Genomic DNA, 23740 nt, shown 5'->3' with positions numbered 1-23740 from the left:
TGGGAAAATGCCAGACCTCATTACGCATTGCTGATCGTTTCTGATTTCATAGGTGTCTCAATTTCCTCATGCAAATACTAAAATTTTATGTGTGAGTTTAGACAATTTAACGTGATGCCCAGTAACCTAGTTATGTAGCAGTTCTAGAACAGTATTTGTACTGCCAGTTCCTGCTGGCAAATTTAGCAAAATTGATATACATGTATTTACATTAAGGCTGTTGCCAATCAGGGAAAAAAAAGAACTGTTCAGCAGAGATTGGTAGTGCCAGCAACACTCTAGTGGCTGCAAAAACATAACTTAGCTCATAAAAAATAAACCAGAACAAAGCCTGTTCATACTTCAAAAATAACCCTTAGTCTGTGATGGAAAGTAGGGCTAGGCTAGTAACAAAAGGAAAGGGTTATCAACAAAACAGACCGAAGTGTGCTTTTAAATTTACATACGGCCGCATAGATCCTGTTGCCAGTTGGAATTATAGAGACATTTAATGAAAGCATGGGTCATTAATCTTAAACCACTCTGGCTTATTTTAAAGTGATAGATTTAATGATTACCTTTGCAGAAACTCTTTCAGAATTTAGAGTTGATCTGACCCAATGTGTGCATAATATTAACCAATTGCCAGTGCTTATTTGTTACATTTGTATAGATACTTTATTGATCCCAAATGAAATTACAGTGTCACAGTAGCAATACAAGTGCACAGATAAACACATATTAGAAGAGAAGTAAGAAAAGAAAGTTACCTCAGACAATCCAGCAGGAGGGGTCTTCATTTCCTCGGCTATAGGTTGATTCTTTATAGAGCCTAATGGCCAAGGTAAGAATGACCTCATACAGCGCTCCCTGGAGCAGTGCACTTGTCTTAGTCTGTTACTAAAAGTGCTCCTCTATTCAGCCAAGGTGGCTTGCAGTGGGTGAGAAACATTATCCAGAAAAGCCAGGATTTTCCGTAGGGTCCTTTATTCTACCGCAGCCTCCACAGAAAAAAAAACATTTATTGTTGATTGAATTTAAGAAATCTATGGCTCTTAGATACATGATGTAATAATATTTTTGGATTTGATGTTGTTGAAGTGCAACAGCTGCAAAGATTGAAGCAAATAGAACAGAGATATTCTGTCCAATAGAGGTGCAATCTTCAGACTAAGACGGAACATGGATTCACTTTGTGTAAAAAATTCAAAGAAAACAATAATCAGAACTATCAAGGCATATTAAGTTTAAAAAACTGTATTTCTTAAAAGAAATTTGATTCCCAAGCAACATTTCAGTGCTGCAATAATCAATTTTCCGGTTAAACTATTTTGGTCAATCTGTTTTAACAAATTTAAATTCATCTTTTTGTACAGTAAGCTTGCTTTAGTGTCCCATAGGGGAAAGCCGATTGCTTTGGGGCCTTTAAGTCAGGTTGGATCTAAAAAGTTGGGTATGTTCGCCAAAGAACAAAACAAAAAAAAAATCCATGAGTGCACAATTAGACTTGAGGGTCAATAGAACAGGGAAATGCATTTTGAAAAGGTGATTTAATTAGGAGGAAAAGGCCTGTGAAGTAATCAGAAGACTTAATTGATGTGAATGAGAAAAAGAAGAACTAGATACAGTGAGTGACTAAATGGCTGCTATGTAAATGTTTCTAACTTAGCCATGGTACTAGGAGAAATGCAGAAGCAGAGGATGGCAAGTGAATTAATGGATATAACAGTGCTAAAGACAGAAGAAAAAGGGTCAGTTGAAGAGATGAAGCCACCAAAATGCTCTGCAAAATAAGGGGGAAATGTATGAGTAACTTACAGAACAATTCTTCTTCCAGAACAGATGATCATGGGAGAAAAAAACATGCTAATAATGATCTTATATGTGATGAAGTCCACAGAACCAGAGGACCCAACATATTTTAAGATTAATGGAATGGCTTGGATCGGACAGAATGAGTTTATTGCACCAAGATAGAAATTGGAAGAGAGGGGAGCAGCACAGATTATATATAGAATGATGCAATCGAAGATGAGGAATCACTTGAAATCAAAATAAGGAAGAGAGAATAAAAACTAATTGCTCAGAAAGTCAGTGCTCCATGAAGTAACAAAAGGAAAGTGTAAAAGATGTTCAAAAGGATGAAATGTCAAAGAGTAAAAGGAGGGGAGGGAACGTCGACTCAGACCATGAGAGGTCTGCAAAGAGTAAAAAGAGAGGTTAAATAGCTCTGGCTTTTAGCAGCCCACACCAATATGACAAAAAGTTAACAGGTACAATTCATCATTCAGAAACCAGCATTTTACAGATTTCATAGATAGCAAGGATCTTATCAATGCAAAAAAGTTCCATGGAGAAGGGAAATGATTGATGAGCTGCTGCCATATTTCTGAAGTTGCAGTAGATAACTTTAAAGAGATGCAGAGAATGCTAGAAAGGTTAATGCCTTAGGAGCAACCGGGTGTGTCGCTGCTGACTAGCAATGAAAGATGAGATAGATGGATTTGTTTCTTTGATGGGCAATGATAGATTTCACAAAAGATAGGGCAGACAACAGCAAGAGAAATACAGGAAACCACTCTAAAAGACTTCTTGAGTTGGGTTGGCAGCAAGAAATGCAGAATTGGGTTCAGGCAGCTGACTAATTTTGGAGAGGTCTTAGGAGAAGTGATGGGTCAGAGGATGATGACTGTCTAAAATGGGAGAAGGTGGGGTCCAGAAAATAAATGTGAATTTAGATGACAGACTTGAAGAAGCAAGGAATAATGGTAATAATGGACCACTTTCTGAGATTTAAATATTCTTCATACATGTATACCATCATGAGTTCATGTATTGTTAAATGAACATCTCAGAATGTAAAGCACTGGAACACAGAAGTGATGTACCAACAAGATAGAGTTCATAGTAGAATGTAAGATGAAGTCTTGTGAGAGACATGGGATTAAAAACACACAGAATTTCAATGAAGGCATATCTATATGATTAGGTTTATAGTTTTCACTGGTTCAAAAACAATCATCCTCCTCATTAATAAGCTTCTTATTATCTATACCTGATAATGGGCAAGTGGAATTTTCTTTGCCATCTTCAGGCAGAACCTGATAAGTAAAAGGATGGATTTTAAACAATTCTGCGTGTCTGCATGTGGAATCCCACAGTGCCCATGACATTTGTCTCTCCCAATTGGTGATGTCTGATTCACTCCTTTGATGTTTTGTTTAAAGCACTTCATTATTTCATTCAATCTGTGATTTACAATAAAACTTCTTGAGGTGAATGAGAAAAAGAAGAACTAGATACAGTGAGTGACTAAATGGCTGCTATGTAAATGTTTCTAACTTAATCATGGTACTAGGAGAAATGCAGAATCCTTAAGGGTGTTCTTTACCTGGGAGTGCAGAAACTTTAGAGAGGATATTAGTTGGCGAAGGTACTTCTGCAATTCATCTCCCATGACATTATGGTCAATTTGGGTGGGAAGCTGCGTGTTAGCGTCCCATGGGGTCCTTCCAGGACGTCCATAAACAATTTCAGCTGCAGATACCCCTGTTGTGGAATGTGGGGTAATTCTCATATGGTATAAAGCTAACGGAAGGCCCTTCAGCCAGCTCAGTCCGGTTTCGGACATTAACTTAGCCAGCTTATTTTTCAGGCTGCCGTTAGCCCATTCCACTGCTCCTGCAGCCTTCGGGTGGTAAGCACAATGAAACTGCTGTTCAGTGTGTAGCACCTCACATAGTTTATTTTCCCCTCAAAATGAGGACCATTGTCCGAACTTATCTGTCTGGGTACCCCGAATCTTGGTATAATCTCTGTAAGTAACAACCTTACCACCGTGGAAGATTTATTATTGGTGGTCGGAAAGGCTTCAATCCATCTACTGAACACATCTACAATCACTAAACAATACTTATAACAGTGTACACGCAGTAGTTCGATAAAATCAAGCTGAATACATTCAAAAGAACCACTAGGCAAGGGGGGTTTTCCGGGTCACATTTTACTCCTTTTCCCGCGTTTGTCTTTTGGCAAATCAAACAGGCTTGTATTTTTGCTGTGGCAGCCTCCTCCAGCCTTGGGTGCCACCATGTGAGGAACAAAATATTATTCATTCCGCCTTGCCAAGGTGGGTGTCCGTCTGCAGGCAATCAATAAGCATTGGTAACAAAGCATCAGGAATACAAACTTGGCCAACTGGGGTTTGCCAGAGGCCTGTGGACACCGAATGCGCAAACCCGTGTGTCTTCCCGAGTTGTTTTTCTGAATCAGGGGCGTCCCCTGGAGTTTTTGAACTGTAGCCCGGTCTGGAGTGCCCGGCGCTCGTGGTGATTTAGTCATGGTGAAGGCCAATCGCTCTGCAGTGGAAACTATAATATTCGCCTCCTGCGCAGCCTGCTTGGCTGCCAAGTCGGCCCTGTTGTTTCCTTTAGTCACTGCAGATTCGTCTTTTAGATGAGCCGAACATTTAATAATGAAAAATTTTTTCGGGAAGGAGTATAGCCTAGAGCAGATTCTTTACATACATGGCATTCTGGATGGGGTCCCGGAGGAGGTGAGAACCCCTCGCTGTGCCCGGAGTTGTCCATAATCATGGGCCACCCCAAAGGTGTAGCTAAGGGCTGTATAAACATTGGCCTTTTTGTCCTTGGCTAAAATACAGGCGCGAGTGAGAGCAATAAGTTCTGCTTTTTGGGCAGAGACTGGGGGCTGGAAAGCGCCACTTTCGAGCGTGCGGTCATCGCCAACAACGGCGTAGCCGCAGAAGCGTTCCCCGGTCTCAGAGATGGTGGAACTGCCATCCACGTATAGGACAATTTGTGCCCCTGGAATAGCTGCATCTGCGAGGTCGGGGCGTGGTGAGGTGAGAAAATGGTTCCGTAGCAGACAGTCCTGAGGAGGCTCAGTCAACTCAACGGGGGCTGTCTCTAAAAATGTAGCGGAGTTGATGGCATGACAGTATGCAAAGGTGAGGAGTGGGTTATTTCATAACGACTTAGTCTGGCCTGGGTAAGATGTTGGGTCTGGTGGGAGGTCAGCAGGGCTACAATGGTATGGGATGAATACACTGTAACTGGCTGTTGGAGAGTGATGTTGGAAGCAGCCGTAACTAGGGAGTAAATGGTCGGGAGCATCTGCGAGCAGGGGGTAAGCCCTGCGCTACGGGGTCTAACTTAGTGGAATAATAGGCAACAGGTGTGGAATAATAGGCAACAAGAGGGTGTGGAGGAGGATGGACGGGCTAGTGTCACATTTCATCCCCAGCAGCTGCGTAACAGAGGACTCTCTGATCTACGGGCTGTTCCCGGGGACGCACACGGAGACCAACATCCAGTGCTGCTGGCAGATCATCAACTTGGTGAAAGACACTCTTTGGTCAGCCCGAAATTTGATGATCTACCAGCACGTGGAGATGTCCGTGGGAGAATGCTGCCGACTGGCACATTCTCAGCTGCAGGAGTACGTGCTGAGGGATGCACTGAAACTCGGTGCAGCCACCGCAAGGGCCCGGTGGGGAAGGACCACGGTATAGGTTTCTTCAGCCGTGGGACTGGGAGGGATCGGGTGGCGGGGAGTATACTCCTCAACAATGATGTGGTAAGGTGAACAACTGGAGTGCCACGTGGGTGGCCATAAGTATGGATATGTGGTGACTATAATGGAAACGTATGTAAGGGATGGAAAGTTATTGAATGGTTTATTGTATATAATTTTATTTTTGAATAAAGTATATTTTGAAATTTAAAAAATAGGCAACAGGCCTGCGCCTATCCCCCATGAGTCTGAGTGAGTATTGCAGTGGTGCAGCCATCTAAAACATTCACAAGAAGCTGGAACCCACGGTCATAGAGAGGGCAGGCACCCTCGAGAGCGATTTTTTCAATTCCTCAAAGGCTTCTTTCTGTTGCTCAGTTAGCTCCAGAGGCCCCTTAAGCGTTCTGGAAGCCAGAGGGCTCAAATGTCTTGTATACAGAGCAACATTTGGAATCCACCGTCTACAAAAGTTTACCAGGCCAAGGAAAGCACGCGTGGCTTTCGGCGTAGTGGGCAGGGGGGTTGCAAGGATTGGGGTCACCCTTTCAGGAGTGAGCTGCCGTTCGATTGCACTCAAAAGGGTTCCCAGAAATCTCACTTGCCTTTGGGCTGTCTTTACTTTTTGGGGCGGGATCGCGTATCGCCACGAATGCAGGGCATTCAGAAGAGTATTAGTGTCATGTGAATTTGATGTTTCTGACGGGCTTGCCGGCAGGTGGTCGTCTACGTCCTGTATTACCGTAGAGCCGCCGGGAAATTGTAAATCTCTGAGCTGCCTATGCACCGATGCAAGAGCGCAAATACCACGAACACAATAAAACAAGCAATATTTTATCAAACTTTACTCTTTATTCATAGCTTGCTATGGGGGAAGTTACAGACTGATCTCCCAAAGAGCCAGTCCGGGCACTACCCTCCCCCGAATCACAATTCTTCACTATTTATAACATTGATCATCACTTAGGCAGGAAATCTTACAATTACGCGAGTTAAGACAGTTTTAGAATAGTTTCCATCACATGTTAATAGTTCTGATCATATGCTAATTTACTATTACATGTAAATTCACCATTGGTTAGTTATAATTATTTTCTGCCAAAGCTAGCCTGGATACAACATCAGTTCCTTATATTGACACCTTCCCCTTTCTCTCGAACGTTCTGTCCCCTACGCTATCCTTCCCATATTTAGTTATACCTTGAGATATCCCTTCAGTCATTTTTATACCCATATGCCTCAAAATGCTTTGCTATGACCAGATAATTCCTTATTTGAACCTTTATCTAGCATTTTCGGAGAACAATGTCTAGTACGTCACCTGTTGCTGGGTAGGGTTTCTTTCTGATTTGCCCAGCGACAGTAATATAAGGTAATTGATCATCAGCTAATCATTGTTCTTAGTCTATACCCATACTTACCTATCCCTCTACTCTTATCACCAAGACGGGCACGTGTTATGTGCCTCCAAGTACCCAAAATAACATCCTTAACAATTGACTCCAACATCTTCCCAATTACTGAGGTCAGGCTAACTGGCCTATAATTTCCTTTCTTCTGATTTCTTCCCTCTTTGAAGAGTGGAGTGACATTTGCAATTTTCTAATCTTCTGGAACCATGCCAGAATCTATTGATTCTTGAAGGATCATTAGTAAAGCCTCCACAATCTCTGCAGTTATCTCTTTTAAAACCTGGGGTGTAATCCATCAGGTCCAGGTGGCTTATTTACTTTCAGACCTTTTAGATTCCCAAGCACCATCTCCTGGTAACAGCAACTACACTCAACTCTTCCCCTTGACACTCTCAACCTTCTGGCACACTACTAGTGCACAGTGAAGGCTGATGCAAAATACTTATTCAGTGCATTCACCATTTCCTTGTCCCCTGCGACTATGTCTCCAGTGTCATTTCCCAGAGGTCCAATATCTACTCTCACATCTCTTTTACTCTTCATATATCTGAAAAAACTTTTGGTACAATTTTTGATACTATTGGCTTGCTTACCTTCATGTTTTCTCTTTTCGCCCTGTAAGGAAAAAGTTAAATGTGATTCCTCCTTGGTATATGCTAAAATAAAATGGAAGTTTGTAAGATAAAATGGTGTAAGGTTGGAGAGCGATTGTTTTGGAAAGTATAAAAGAACCAGTCCACAGTAATGTTTTGAGAAAGTTAAGGGAGAGCAAGTCTATAGCCGTAACAGTAGAAAATAGTGAAAAAAAAAGAGTTCATTCTGTAGTGCTGGTACCAAATGCATGGAAAAGTACCAGTGTAGGGGGTCTTGAAAGGTGTGAAAGGGGCATCTTCTTGGTGCAAGAGAGAGAATTTTGTCCTAGTCTAGGTTATGGCTAGTGACTAATGCTAAAATAGTGAACAGTGCATCGAAGAGAGTCAGAGTTTGTTGAGCCGGAGTTGGATTTGAGAGAGAGAGAGAGAGCGAGAGAGCGAGAGAGAGAGAGAGAGCGAGAGAGAGAGAGAGAGAGAGAGATGTGAGGCAGATTAGCTCATTTAGAAAATGACAGGTATTATTTTGATTTCTGTACCACTACTACTTACTGCCATAGAAATTTGTTTTTGCTTTTGTATTGCATTTGTGCTAGCTCTACAAAAGTGTTTCCTTGTGGCCTTGACCATGTGTGTTGTCTCATTTTTTTTGAGAATATCGTGAGCAGAACCAGAAAAGAACACATAAAAAATTCAAAAATAAGTTTGTTTACAACCCCCGTGTGTTTTTTTTTAAATCTGCCTTCTGCTGGTTTTTCATCTGCCTGTCCTTCCAGACAGTCTCACTATACACTACCTCTGCTTGTAATCCAACATCCCTACCCTCAGACCTATCACTCCAGTTCCCATACCCCTGCCAAGGCTGCAAGGATAGTGGTCCTCCTTGGGTTCAGGTGTAGCCCGTCTCTTTTGTACAGGTCAAACCTTCCCCAGAAGAGACCTCAATGATCCATACATCTGAAACCCTGACCCCTTCACTAGTTAGAGAAAATCTGTAGACGTGGGAAATCCCCCTCTGGCTCTCAATACAGGAGCTCCTCAGGGCTGTGTACTAAGTCCCCTCCTTTACTCCATGTATACCCATGACTGTGTCGCCACCCACAGCTCTAATCTGCTAATTACATTTGCCAACGACACTACATTGATTGACTTTATCTCAAACAATAACGAGGTGGCCTACAGGGAAGAAGTCATTTCTCTGACACAGTGGTGTCAAGAAAACAACCTCTCCCTTAATGTCGCATAAACAAAGAACTGTTTGTGGATTACAGGAGGAATGGAGATGGGCTAACCCCTATTGACATCAATGGATCTGGGGCTGAGAGGGTAAACAGCTTAAAGTTCCTCGGCATCTCACATGGTCTGTACACACCAGCTGTGTGGTGAAAAAGCACAACAGCGCCTCTTTCATCTCAGATGGTTGAGGAAGTTTGGTATGGGCCCCCCAAATCCTAAGAACTTTCTACAAGGGCACAACAGAGGACATCCTGACTGGCTGCATCACTGCCTGGTATGGGAGCTGTATCTCCCTTAATCGCGGGTTTCGGCAGAGAGTGGTGCAGACAGCCCAGTGCATCTGTAGTTGCGAACTTCCCATGATTCAGGACATTTACAAAGACAAGTGTGAAAAAAGGGCCCGAGTCACCCAAGCACAATCTATTCCAGCTGCTGGAAACGGTACCGCAGCATAAAAGCCAGGACCAACAGGCTCCGGGACAGCTTCTTCCACCAGGCCATCAGACTAATTAACTTACGCTGATTTGAGTGCATTCTATGTTACATTGACTGTTCTGTTTATTGTAAGTTATAATAAGTTACTATGATTGCACATTGCACATTTAGACGGAGACGTAACGTAAAGATTTTTACTCATCATGTATGTGAAGGATGTAAGAAATAAAGTCAATTCAATTCAATTCAAATCGGAGCAATACACACACAAAATGCTGGAGGAACTCAGCAGGCCAGGCAGCCTCTATGGAAACAAATACAGTCGACCTTTCGTGCCCAAACCCTTTGACAGGACTGAAAAAAACAAAAGCTGAGGAGTAGATTTAAAACACACACAAAATGCTGGTGGAACGCAACAGGCCAGACAGCATCCATAGGAAGAAGCACAGTCGATGTTTCGGGCCGAGACCCTTCGTCAGGACTGGATTTAAAAGTTGGGGAGAGAGAAACACCAGGTGATAGATGAAACCGGGAGGGGGCGGGACGAAATAAAGAGCTGGGAAGTTGATTGGTAAAAGAGACAGAAGGTCATGGAAGAAAGACCGCTTCGCCGAGAATCTACGCCAGAACAAGCAGGATCTCTCAGTGGTCACCCATTTTAATTCCACTTCTCATTACCATAAGTCCAACCATGGCCTCCTCTACTGTCGTGATGAGGTCACACTTAGGTTGGAGGAACAACATTTTATATTCTGTTTGGGTAGCCTCCAACCTGATGGCATGAACATCGATTTCTCAAACTTCCGGTACTGCCCCCTACTCCCCCTCTCCTTCACTATTTCTCCTCAACTTTTCCGTCCCTCACCTTACCACCTTGCCCGCTTGAAGCACCTTCAATTACTCCAAAAGGCTGAGGTTTGGTAAAATACTGAAAGGCTTTTATTCGCTGTACAATACGACCTCCACAGTGAGTGTCTGCCCCCAGACTGAGGGGGAGGGGCAAGGCGAACACCTTTATACAGGACACTGTGGGAGGAGCCACAGGGGCAGTCAGCAGAGAGGTGTGTCCAGACAGGTAACCGAGATACAATATATATACATGGTTTACCACACCGCTCATCGCCTTCGCCTCCCTCTGGTGCTCTACCCCCCCCCCGTTTTCTTTCTTTCACAGCCTTCCGTCTCTTTCACCAATTGCTCCCTCACCAGGTTTCACCTATCACCTGGTGTTTCTCTTTCCCCTCACCTCACCTTTTAAATTTACTCAGCTTTTTTTTTCTCGAGTCCTGTCAGAGGGTTTTGGTCCGAAACTTTTAATGTACTTGTTTCCATAGATACTGCCTGGCCTGTTGAGTTCCTTCAGCATTTTGTGTGTGTTGCCCTTCATTAGTTCTTCATCCCTGCATTCATCTGCAAATCATCCAATTCTTGCTCTCACTGGAGCGTGGCGCTGGCAGCAATCCAGAGATTTATAACCCTGAGATCTTGTTTTCCAGCTTTCCAGCGAGCTCTCTAAATTCTCTCTTTAGGACCTCCTCTCTTTTCCTTCCTATGTCATTGGTACCAAGACACCTGGCTGCTCATTCTCCCTCTTTCAGAATGTTGTGGACACAATCCGAGACGACCCTGACCCTTAACGTCCTATAATGCTGGGGGTTAGGACACATTCATGCAAATCCCGTGCCACCACACCGTAGTACATATGGACTTATTCCTGTGGAAGCCGTGTAAAAGTGTACTGAAGGACCTTCCGTGTAAAAACAAACTGATCTTCGGATTTGGGAACAATAGGGATGGCGCCAAATCAAAAACAGCATAATAACCAGCAGTCCCGCTAGAAACTGTCGGGGTCACAACGGCTGGAACGTCTGTGGCCAGCATTGGGGCAAACTGATTTAACAGGCGATTGTCAATGGTCATACGGCATCAACCATCAGGTTTCCGAACAAGCCAAACAGAGCTATGATAAGGAGATGAAGCAGGACATAGAACCCCCAGGTTTAAAAGGGACAATGGTCTTATCGATGTCCTTATGCCCTCCCGGGATACGACATTGCTTGGCAGCTACTATTTACGGCAGGAAGAGTACAAAGACAAGTTTCCCACTTTGCCTTTCCAACCAGAAGTCACCTTCCTAATACCAAAAGCAATTTTGCTAAAGGGTGTCGTGATGAAAGTTCGCATTAACAAATCAATTCCCAAAAAGTTTTCAGGTACCTGGGAGATGAGCACGAGCACAGACCGAAGCGCCCCCTCGTCAATAGTGAGGCGGAACTTTGTTCGTTTAGAATCGGTAACCAATCTCCCTCATCCCTGAAAACACACGCGCTCCCCTATATATAGATTCGGATTCCCGTGTAATAAGGTAACCTCAGCCCCAGGGTAATTCGCCGCTGCTTATTGCCGTCTGACCAACAAAGGGTAATTAGGTACGTATGGTCTCTGGGTCACCTGTGGTCGAGGAGCCCTGGCCATACCCCTAGGTAGTGAGCTGAGTAACCCGCTATCCAGAATTCAATTCGCCCTAGCCCAGATTTTAGGTGAATGTTCTGCCTTTTTTTTAGGATTAACCTTACATTCCAGTTTAGGGGAGGTCCTACTGAAACAGCGACTGTTCTCTTTTCCATAGATGCTGCCTGACTTGCAGAGTGCCTCCAGCACTGTGTGTGTGTGTGTGTGTGTGTGTGTGTGTGTGTTGCTCTGGATTTCCAGCATCTGCAGATTTTCTCTTGTTTGCCTTAAGGTGACCCGTCCATTTGTCTGGGTTATCGAATGCAACCCGCCTGGGCCACAATGCTCACGGTATAGCACGTAAAACCACCAGAAGATACACATTTTTCCTTATATAGCCCTCGCTTTAGCAGGGACAGAAACATACCCTTTCTACGAAGACAGAAAGATACCTACTGCTGAAGCACGGCCATCGGGTGCTTTGGGCATTCCTAGCTCCATTCATCACGCGGCCAGATTGCCCCTGCTGCTGCCGGAATTAAAAGCAGCTTTAACCTGTGTTCGTTTCTATCTACATCTGACCCTTCGAGTTGGGCCAATGGACTCTGCAGTATCCGACCCTCAGCTGGCCCTAGAAGAGCCAGCAAGACGTCTCTCCCCTCACGGGACCCCATTCCAGCAATCGGGTGCGCGTTCCAAAAGAACAGCCATTATTATTATAAATGGCGAGTTGTGTTGCTTTATCACGAAGGCGTGAAATGGGGGTGGGGCGGTTTTCCAGGGACGAGGAGACACATCTCAATACAAAGGGGCAGAGTAGTGAGCACGGACAGTCTACAAAACCACCGTCCACAGGGAGCGTTCAGCTCCATCAACTTGATCAGCCGCAATTCAGCCAAGACCACTGGGCCGGTCTTTAATGTCGCTAACTGAATCAATACATACACATTAAAAAAACAGTTGTGAGGCTTCAAAATACCATAGGAAGCATTGGAAAAGGTACAAAGGAGATTTACCCGGTTGCTGCCTGGTTTAGAGAGTACGCATTATGATCAGAGATTAAGGGAGCTAGGGCTTTACTCTTTGGAGAGAAGGAGGGTGAGGGGAGACATGATAGAGGTGTACAAGATAATAAGAGGAATGGATAGAATGGATAGCCAGCGCCTCTTCCCCTGGGCACCACTGCTCAATACAAGAGGACATGGCTTTAAGGTAAGGGGTGGGAAGTTCAAGGGGGATATTAAGAGGAAGGTTTTTTACTCAGAGAGTAGTTGATGCGTGGGATGCACTGCCTGAGTCAGTGGTGGAGGCAGATACATTAGTAATATTTAAGAGACTACCGGACAGGTATATGGAGGAATTTAAGTTGGGGGCTTATATGGGAGGCAGGGTTTGAGGGTCGGCAAACCTTGTGGGCCGAAGGGCCTGTACTGTGCTGTACTATTCTATGTTCTATGTAGGTGGGTGGACCAGTTTGGCAGGGATTTCTTTGGGTTAAGTCCTGTAGTGTAGCTATGTCTAGTGGTCTCAGTGGTGGTAGAGACATCTGCTGGAGCGTGATTTTGTTCATCAGCTCCGCGTACAGGTTTAACTTTTACATTGCAAAAGGGGGCAAATTCTCAAGTCTCATTTACGTTATTTTCGTCTCCATCCAAATCATCATCATACTAAATATCTCCGTCAGTCACGGTAGTCTTTTGGCTCGGAGCGTTCCTATCCCGCCCGCGGCGTGTCACTTAAAACAGTGTTCTAAGACCAATTCGCGCTACAATCACTTGTTTTCCTCAGAGTTCAGCAGTGTCAAAACACGACTGCGACAGGACAGTCATAAAAATTCACCTTACATGAGGCAGGAAATCACTGGGGGGGGGTGGAAGCTACATTCTTAGGGCATTGTGACATTACACACAAAATCTTAACGTCACACGATTCAACAAATACCTTCTTCAAACATCTGGGCGGACCCCATTTACTCAGAATATTAGCTGGAGATCCAGACCTTCATATCAGTCCATCCTAGGACCTGATGTGTCGCGAGTATGGTATAGCTCGACATTTCCGCCTCCACATTTTCCTAGACCCTGCTCACTCCAAAATGTAATGGGCTGAGTTGATCTGACCCAAACAATTGGAATGTCCAGGAGATGTGGTATTAAGCGTACAAGTACAACTAATCCCTGGACGTGTGCTCAAGGAATGTGCTGATGATTAGCAGATGTCCTGACAGACATTTTCAACATCTCCCTTAGTCAAGCTATTGTCCCCAGATGCTTCAAAACCTCCACAATCATCCCTGTAGCAAATAAATCAGTTGTAGCCTGTCTGAATGATTACCATCCCGTTGCCCTGACCCCCATAGTGATGAAATGGTTTGACTGGCTTGTCAAGCCTCATATCACAGCCAGCCTCCCCTCATCACTGGATCCTCTACAGTTTGCTTATCGTCCAAATCGCTCTACGGAGGACGCAATATCCACCACACTGCACACAGTTCTCTCTCACTTGGTCAACAAAGACACTTATGCCAGAATCCTGTACATTGATTTCAGTTCAGCGTTCAATACTATCATCCCGCAGAGACTAGTGCAGAAACTGTCGCTGCCTGGCCTTAGCACTGCCATGTGTCGCTGGATTCTGGATTTCTTGACAGAGAGACCACAGTCAGTCTGTGTTGGCAGGAACATCTCTGGCTCCATCACACTGAGCACTGGATCCCCACAAGGCTGTGTGCTTAGCCCATTGCTGTTTACACTGCTAACACATGACTGTGCAGCCAGATTCAAGGAGAACCTGATCATTAAATTTGCAGATGATACCACAGTGGTGGGGCTCATCAGCAAAAATGATGAAACAATGTACAGGGAGGAGGTCAAACACCTAGAGAGCTGGTGCAGGGATAGCAACTTGATGCTTAATGTCACCAAAACCAAGGAGATGATCGTTGATTTCAGACTGTCTCAGCCTGAGCACACACCCCTCAGCATCAGCGGCTCCACAGTGGAGAGAGTGGAAAACATCAAGTTCCTTGGGGTGCAGATCTCGGACAATCTCACCTGGTCCAGGAACACCACTGGGATTGTGAAACAGGCCCAGCAGAGATTGTACTTTCTGAGGAAGCTTAAACAAGCATCACTCTCCACTAACATCTTAACTACATTCTACAGAGGCGTGGTTGAGAGTGTGCTGACCTTTTGCATCACAACCTGGTACTCCAGCTGCAGTGCTGTCGACAAAAAAGCCTTGCAGAGGGTGGTTAGGGGAGCAGAGAAGGTTATTGGGGTCTCCCTACCTTCTGTCCAAGACCTCTTTCAGCATCAATGCCTCCAGAAGATACAGTACATCATTAAAGACCCCTCACACCCTCTCCATGAACTGTTTGTTCTTCTGCCATCAGGCAAACGTTACAGGAGCATCAAAACTAAAACCACAAGGCTACTAAACAGCTTCTTCCCACAGGCAGTCAGACTGCTAAATAGCTGCTCTACCTGACTCTGCTTTGGACACTCTTAACTTGCACTGGACACTTATAACTTGATTTTAACTGACATGTGGCTGTTGTGTTTTACTATTTATTGTTATGTTTATTATTTAGTGTTGCGTTTGTTATGTTATGATTGCACTGCTCCTGAGAAACGCTGTCTCATTCTGCCCTGCAGAGCTGATGTATGGTTAGAATGACAACAAAGTTTTTTGAATCTTGAATCTTGAAGTAACAAGCCTAATTTATAATCATAAAAATAGAAAATATTATGTATTAAGTCACAAAGGTTTCATGATTCACGTTTCTTACTCACCACTTGATTGTTGCTGGTGTGGGGAACTCCAAATTCTGACTCGTGACACCACCTTTGGGCCCTAGGCACCGAGCCTGATTTCTGGCCTTGGTGATCCAAAGAACCCAGGGAAATGTACAGTTCTACAAACAGCGATAAGCACAGATGCAGACAAACTCTTTGATCTTTTGTCCTCATGACATTAACTCAGCCTGGTTTCATTCATTCAAAATGTTGTTGCATGAATGAAGTCCCTGGAGAAAGTATTGGCAGAAATAAAGCGGTTTCTTTATTCGACAAAACAATTTACAGCGGACATCATATGGAGATGCTTTCGGTCGAAAGGTCTGGCAGGCCCACAGTGGGACTCAACATTTTATGTGCTAAACATCAAAGGACAATTCCATTATTTACAATGCTTTCTTTGAAACTACCAACAAACTTCACACCTCCTAATTCACCCCCACACCACAGACATCCAAATGAATTTTAATCAGCATGGTCTGGTCTGGGGTTCACAGCTTTTAAGAAACCATTGTTCAAAGCTGCACTCCAAATCAAATCACAATTTATGCTCAGAACTGAAAACTGGTGGCCGAAGTTATTTGCTAAAAATAAATGTGCTAAACCCAAAAATCTCTCTAACACAGACAATACACAAGTTCATTAACACAATGTTCAGCATATTGTTACACATCATTTAGACACTTTAATGGTCACTCCTTATCCATCAGTCCACCAGTGTTTTGCACTTAACATTCCTACAGTGACAAAAGAACATTAATATTACGTCAAACACATACAAAGTGCTGGAAATGAATGAACAATTGACGTTTCAGGCCAAGACCCTTCTTGAAGACTGTAAAGGGTGAAGATGCCAGAGTAAAAAGACATGGGGAGGGGAAGGAAGCTAGCTAGATGATAGGTGAAGACAAGTGAAAAAGATAAAGGCTGGCGAAGAAGGAAACCGATAGGAGAGGAGAGTGGACCATAGAAGAAAGGGAAGGAGGCAAAGATCCAGGGGGAAGTGATAGGTAGGTGAGAAGAGGTAAAAGGCCAGAGTGGGGAATAGAAGAGCGGAGGGGATGGGAAATCATTTTTTTACCAGAAGGAGAAATCAATATTCATGCCATCAAATTGGAGGCCATGGCCTGACATACCAGAACGGGAATGGGAATCAGAATTAAAATATTTCACCACCAGGAAATTCCACTTTTGGCAGATGGAGTGGAGGTGCTCAATGAAACGGACCCCAATTTACGGTGGGTCTCACCAATGTAGAGGAGGCCGCATCAGGAGCACCAGACACGATAAATGACTCCAGCAGATTCACAGGTGAAGTCGAGTGATGTGTTGTGTCACCAGGAAGAACTGTTTAGTGCCTGAAAGGAGGTGAGGGAGGTGGTGAATGGGTAGGGTTAGTACTTTGGCCACTTGCAGGGATGTGCCAGGAGCGATGAATGGACAAGGGAATCATGGAGGGAAAAATCCCTGCATAAAGCGGGGGGAGGGGGGTTAAGATAAAGATAAGTTAGTGGAGATGACGGAAATTGCGGAAGTTCATGAGATGATAGGTAAGGCAGTGAGAAGATGGGGTGAGCGCAGATGTTTGGGTAATGGAGGAGATGTGGGTGAGAGCATTACATAAAAGCAATAAGCCCAAATGCAAAAAAAATCTATCAAGCCAATTTGACAGACACTAAGAAATAATCTATCAACCTTGCTCTCAAAGCGACCAACAGACATTTAGCCATTAATAGACATCCTCATGTTTTTTGTGCCTGAGTCTAAGACAGAATTCAGCAGCTGCCAACAGACATCAGACATGAACAGTGTTTACCTTGTACAGACACTCTGCATGCTGAGAGCTCACAAAGAGCTAAGTTATCATTTTGAACTGTTCAGACATTCATTCAATGTTTTACAAGATTTAATCTAACACAGGTCAGGAATGAACCTGGAATTAATGTGTATGAGGTAAAATCGAACTCACAGAGTTGCTCCGTTCTCAACTCAACTGAATTGTAAATCAGACTGTGGTTTGGCCCCTCTTTTTGAATTGCTGGGGGGTTACATCAGGATCTTAACAGGCATAGTTGGGGTCCAATTTCTGTTTGTAGAACCTAGCCCTAGGGTGGGGGTCTCCACACTGTGGTCCACAGACTCCTTGCATAATGGTATTGGTCCACGGCTTAAAAATAGGTTGAGAATCCCCACCGTAGATGTAACATGGATGCAATAGGGCTTGGTAAAATGGATGCTTACTTTATCTAACATGTGAAATGATACCTTCTTGGTCAATTACTATTTGGAATATAGAGGAGAAACAGCATCTGTAAGGAATCATCAGAAGTAAAGGAGCAACTTGTAGGTGCATAGAAGCATCGCTGGGATTTGAGTGGACAGCTGTAGATACAAATGGTTCTCATAGCTTCATAGTTTTCTCAAAGTTTATATAGTTCCTAATATGTAATATGTGTACAAGTTAGATATCAATCTCGAAACCCTTGCTCTCTAATGGATAGCATGAATGTTCATGAGAAACAAAGTCACGTCTTGCTAGAGCAGTATAAAGGTTTAAATTAAAAGGTTTAAGTTACCATTACAAATAATAATTTAAAATACAATTTAAAAAGCATGTGTTCCCTAGGAATCCATGACTGAGCATTTCTCTTACATATATTAATAACTTTGATTTGGGTGAAAAGATTTAAATTTACAGCTTGCAGATAGTAAGACCAGGGGTTGTGATCAACAGTGGACTTTGATGTTTAACTGCAAGGGAGCACAGAGATGTTAGCAAAACAGGCAAATAAATGAAACATGAAACTATAAATGATTCAGTTTTGCAGGAAAAAAAACTTGACACAAACAGACTAAAGTGGTCATATTTAAAGTGTTTACATATTTCTTCAAATGTGGCATTACTGAAGCATTGTGATCAGGTCACGTTACCACATGTTCAGCATTTCTGAGAATGCTTCCAAGGCTGTGGACTTTCGGGCATAAAATTAGATAGGAGAGGCTGAAATTGTTCACATTGCATCAAATAGTGTATAGCAGGGGTCGCCAACCCGTCGATCTTTCAGACTTTCCCAGTAGATCCCGAGAAAAATCAAAAATAAATACACAAATACTGTTGCAATGTGAGCATTATAAAAGAAAGTAATACTAATTAGGATAATGGTAATACAGCAATATTTTCACTAAAAAGCTGTTTGTAAAGAGAGATTGTTTCCGGGTTGCGGGGGTTTAGTTCCGTTCTTTCTGCCCAGTGCGCATGTGTGTAGCTCCCCCGCCATGCACCGCGTTTACAGCGTAGCCTGTGCTGCGTCAAAGTGACCAATTAAATTAGATAAGAGTACTGACTGTCGCAAACAGCAGTATACAGCAGTGGTCCCCAAACTCTGGGCCACGAAGCATGCAGGGGTGCAGCAGTAGTTGGGATGCACACAGCACATTTTTGAGAAAAAAAACCAAAATAAACAAGCTAATTAATTAGGTGCTGCCTGGCACGTAAATGTCGGCTCAGATCAGAGGCGACGCAATCGGCAATTGCTTGTGATATCCTGATAGCATAGCGGAGGCTCCACAAAAGAAGGCAGAAACATACAAATTCCATCCAGAATGGGAAGAGGAATTTCTATTTATCTTGGTGAAAGACAAGTGTGTATGTATGTTGTGCCACTAAACACAAGCACTGACTAAAAGAGGGAATCTGGAGCGGCACCACAACACCAACCACCAGGAATTTAAAGACACCTACCCCCCAAAGAGCGCAATTCGTGCCTGGAAAGTTGAGCTGAAATCAGGGTTAAAGGCCCAGCAATCGTTTTTCACAAAACATGCTGCTCAAAATAAGGCTGCTATTGAAACATCATTTTGTGTAAGTCACCTTTTGGCTAAACACAAGAAGCCTTTTACAGATGGCGATTTATTCAAGGAAGCAATGGTCATTACCGGAGAGACTGTTTTTAATGACTTTAAAAACAAAAACAGCATCACAACCGCAATACGTAATATACTGCTTGGCCCTGCAACAGTGACAAGGAGGGTAGAGTCACCTTCAGAGGACGTGAATATTTTTCACTACAGTTCGATGAATCCCTAGATGTAATGCAAACGGCTCAGCTTGCTGTATTTGTCAGAATGGTTTTCCAGGATTTTACAACAAAGGAGGACTTCCTCACTCTTTTGCAATTAAAGGAAAGAACGAGAGGTGAGGATACTTACAATGAGTTTTAAAAAATGTCCATGAAAATGACAACCCCATTCATAAACTGGTGGCAATTACTACTGATGGGGCCGAGCAATGCGCGGTGCACTCGTTGGTTTTATACCACTAAAAGTCAGTGCCTACTTCGGGTCAACTTATCTATGTGAAATTGCATTTTCACAGATGAAAATTATTAAATCTAAGTACAGGAGCTGACTTACTGACAGACACCTCACTAGGGTTGCCAACTTTCTCACTCCAAAATAACGGACAAAAGTAGCAGTCAAATCTCGGGACATTTATGTTTACCCCGAGAAAGACTACCATGACCATGAAGCCTTGCGCGGGCATCTGTGTGTGCATGCACGTATGTGCCGATTTCTTTTCTTTACCCCACCAATCGGTTTTGGCTTAGTTTTCATTATTTCTACTTTATATAGGCTCTGTATTTATCGTATTGTAGCGATGTGCTACACACAGCGCTAGAATAACCACACGGAGTTGGTGAGTTGGAGTTGCGATGAAAGAGGTTTATTCAAACTTCGCGGCCCGCTTTAAAGCCTTCCCGTTCCCGCCCTTTTTGCTGCCCGCCCTCTGCCTGCGCGCGCTGTTTCATGAGCCGGTTCGTGGGTGTCAGAAAGTGGGTCGCCACATAACCCCCCCCCCAGAACCGGCGATACCTCCCCCAATGTCCACAGTCTGGATCGGCCTCTGTTTGGGAGGTCTGCCCCTGCGCCGCGGTGCCTGAGCCTGGACCGGTTGCGCCAAGTCCACATGGGCCGGTTTGAGTCAGTCCACCGTGAAAACCTCCTCTCTCCCCCCAATGTCCAGCACGAACGTGGACCCGTTGTTGCTGATCACCTCAAACGGCCCCTCGTAGGGCCGCTGTAGCGGTGCCCGGTGTCCGCCCCGTCGTACAAAAAGAAACTTACAGTTCTGCAGGTCTTTGGGTACGCAGGTCGGGCTCTGTCCGTGCTGTGAAGTGGGTATGGGGGCCAGGTTACCGAGCCTCTCCCGTAGTCTGTCCAGGACTGCTGTGGGTTCTTCCTCTTGCCCCCTTGGGGCTGGTATGAACTCTCCTGGGACGACCAGGGGCGCGCCGTACACCGACTCGGCCGACGAGGTGTGTAGATCCTCTTTGGGCGCCGTGCGGATTCCGAGCAGGACCCAGGGAAGTTCGTCCACCCAGTTAGGCCCCTCCAGGCGGGCCATGAGAGCCGATTTCAGGTGACGGTGGAAGCGCTCCACTAGTCCGTTCGACTGTGGGTGGTAGGCAGTTGTGTGGTGTAGCTGTGTTCCTAAAAGTCTGGCCATAGCCGACCACAGGCTGGAGGTGAACTGGGCGCCCCTGTCGGAGGTAATGTGGGCCGGTACCCCAAAGCGTGCTACCCAGGTTGCGATCAGTGCTCGGGTGCAGGATTCGGAGGTGGTGTCGCTGAGCGGGACTGCCTCTGGCCATCTGGTGAACCGGTCTATCATAGTTAGGAGGTACCGCGCTCCTCGTGACACTGGCAGGGGCCCCACGATATCCATATGGATGTGGTCGAACCTCCGGCGGGTGGGTTCGAACCGCTGCGGTGGAGCCTTGGTGTGCCGCTGCACCTTGGCCGTTTGGCACTGCATACACGTTTTGGCCCATTCACTGACCTGTTTACGAAGTCCATGCCACACGAACCTGTTGGAGACCAGCCAGACGGTTGTCCTGATGGAGGGGTGCGCTAAGTTGTGAATGGATTCGAACACCCGCCGGCGCCAGGCTGCTGGGACGACGGGGCGGGGTTGGCCAGTAGCTACATCACATAGTAGGGTCCTCTCACCTGGGCCTACGAGGAGGTCTTGGAGCTGCAAACCGGAGACTGCAGTCCTGTAACTGGGGATCTCAGCGTCTGCCTGCTGTGCCTCTGCCAGCGCTGTATAGTCCACCCCCTGGGACAGGGCCTGTATGGTAGGTCTGGAAAATGCGTCTGCCACGACATTGTTCTTTCCAGAGACATGTCGGATGTCCGTCGTGTACTCGGAGATGTAGGACAGATGTCGCTGCTGGCGGGACGACCAGGGGTCAGACACCTTAGTGAACGCAAAGGTAAGCGGTTTGTGGTCGGTGAACGCGGTGAAGGGCCTACCTTCTAAGAAGTACCTGAAATGCCGGATTGCCAGGTATAGTGCCAATAGCTCCCGGTTGAAAGCACTGTATTTGAGTTCGGGTGGTCGTAGGTGTTTGCTGAAGAACGCCAGGGGTTGCCAGCGACCCTCGATGAGTTGTTCCAGCACTCCACCGACTGCTGTGTTGGATGCGTCCACCGTGAGGGCAGTAGGAACGTCCATTCTGGGGTGCACTAGCATCGCGGCGTTTGCCAAGGCTTCTTTAGTTTTAACGAAAGCGGTTGCGGCCTCTTCGTTCCAGGTAATGTCCTTGCCCTTACCCGACATTAGAGTGAACAAGGGGCGCATGGTTCGGGCTGCTGAGGGGAGGAAACGGTGGTAGAAATTCACCATACCCACGAATTCCTGCAAGTCTTTGATTGTGTTGGGTCGGGGGAAGTGGCGGACCGCGTCTACCTTGGCGGGCAGCGGGGTTGCCCCGTCTTTAGTAATCCTGTGGCCCAGGAAGTCGATGGTGTCGAGTCCGAACTGGCATTTGGCTGGATTGATTGTAAGGCCGAATTCACTCAGGCGGGAGTAGAGCTGGCGGAGGTGGGACAGATGCTCCTGCCGACTACTGCTGGCTATGAGGATGTCGTCCAAATAGATGAATGCAAAGTCCAGGTCGCGTCCCACCGCGTTCATTAGCCGCTGGAAAGTCTGTGCGGCGTTCTTTAGACCAAACGGCATTCGGAGGAATTCGAAAAGTCCGAACGGGGTGATAAGTGCTGTTTTGGGGATGTCGTCCGGATATACAGGGATTTGATGGTATCCCCGGATGAGGTCTACCTTGGAAAAGATCCTTGCGCCGTGTAGGTTTGCTGCGAAGTCTTGAATGTGCGGCACAGGGTAGTGGTCTGGCGTTGTAGCCTCGTTCAGTCTGCGGTAGTCACCGCATGGTCTCCAGCCCCCCGTTGCCTTGGGCACCATGTGAAGGGGGGAGGCCCATGGGCTGTCGGACCGTCGTATGATCCCTAATTCCTCCATCTTCTTGAACTCCTCCTTCGCCAGTCGGAGCTTGTCCGGGGGAAGCCTTCGAGCATGGGCATGGAGGGGTGGTCCCTGGGTCGGGATGTGGTGCTGTACTCCGTGTCTGGGCATGGCTGCCGTGAACTGTGGTGTCAGTACTGATGGGAAATCCGCCAGGACCCTGGTGAATTCATCGTCGGACAGCGTGATGGAGTCCAGGTGTGGGGCTGGCAACTGTGCTTCACCCAAGGAGAACGTTTGAAAAGTCTTGGCGTGGACTAATCGGTTCCCTTGCAAGTCGACCAGCAGGCTGTGGGCTCGTAGAAAATCTGCCCCCAGCAGTGGTTGGGCCACGGCGGCCAGTGTGAAGTCCCACGTGAACCGGCTGGAGCTGAACTGTAGCCGCACCGTGCGGGTGCCGTAGGTTCGTATTGTGCTGCCATTAGCGGCCCTCAGGGTGGGTCCCGGTTCTCTGTTGCGGGTGTCGTAACTCGTTGGAGGTAAGACGCTGATCTCCGCTCCGGTGTCGACCAAAAAGCGGCGTCTCGACTGCTTGTCCCAGACGTACAGGAGGCTGTCCTGATGGCCAGCCGCCGTAGCCATCAGCGGCGGCTGGCCCTGGTGTTTCCCGGGAATTTGCAGGGTGGTCTGCAGCAGCCGTCCTCTGTGCCCCACCGCTGGTGGTAGAAACACCATTGTTCGTTGGGCTCCTCATTCCCGTCTCCGGGTTTTGTAGGCTCTGCTGCCGGGCCCGGTCTGGTCTGTCGTTGGGCACGCGGCTTGGTGATCTGTGCGACGGATGCCCCTCTCTCTTTCCTGACATTCCACAGCACATCTGCTCGGGCCGCCACCTCCCGGGGTTTGCTGAAATCTGCGACGGACAGCAGCAGGCATATGTCCTCGGGCAGTTGCTCTAGGAACGCCTGCTCAAACATGAGGCAGGGTTTGTGTCCTTCAGCCAGGGCCAGCATCTCGTTCATTAATGCTGACGGCGGCCTGTCTCCC

Source organism: Mobula hypostoma, chromosome 9 (genome assembly GCF_963921235.1).
Source record: "Mobula hypostoma chromosome 9, sMobHyp1.1, whole genome shotgun sequence".
Classification (NCBI taxonomy): Eukaryota; Metazoa; Chordata; class Chondrichthyes; order Myliobatiformes; family Myliobatidae; genus Mobula; species Mobula hypostoma.
Note: the sequence above shows the minus strand (reverse complement) of the source record.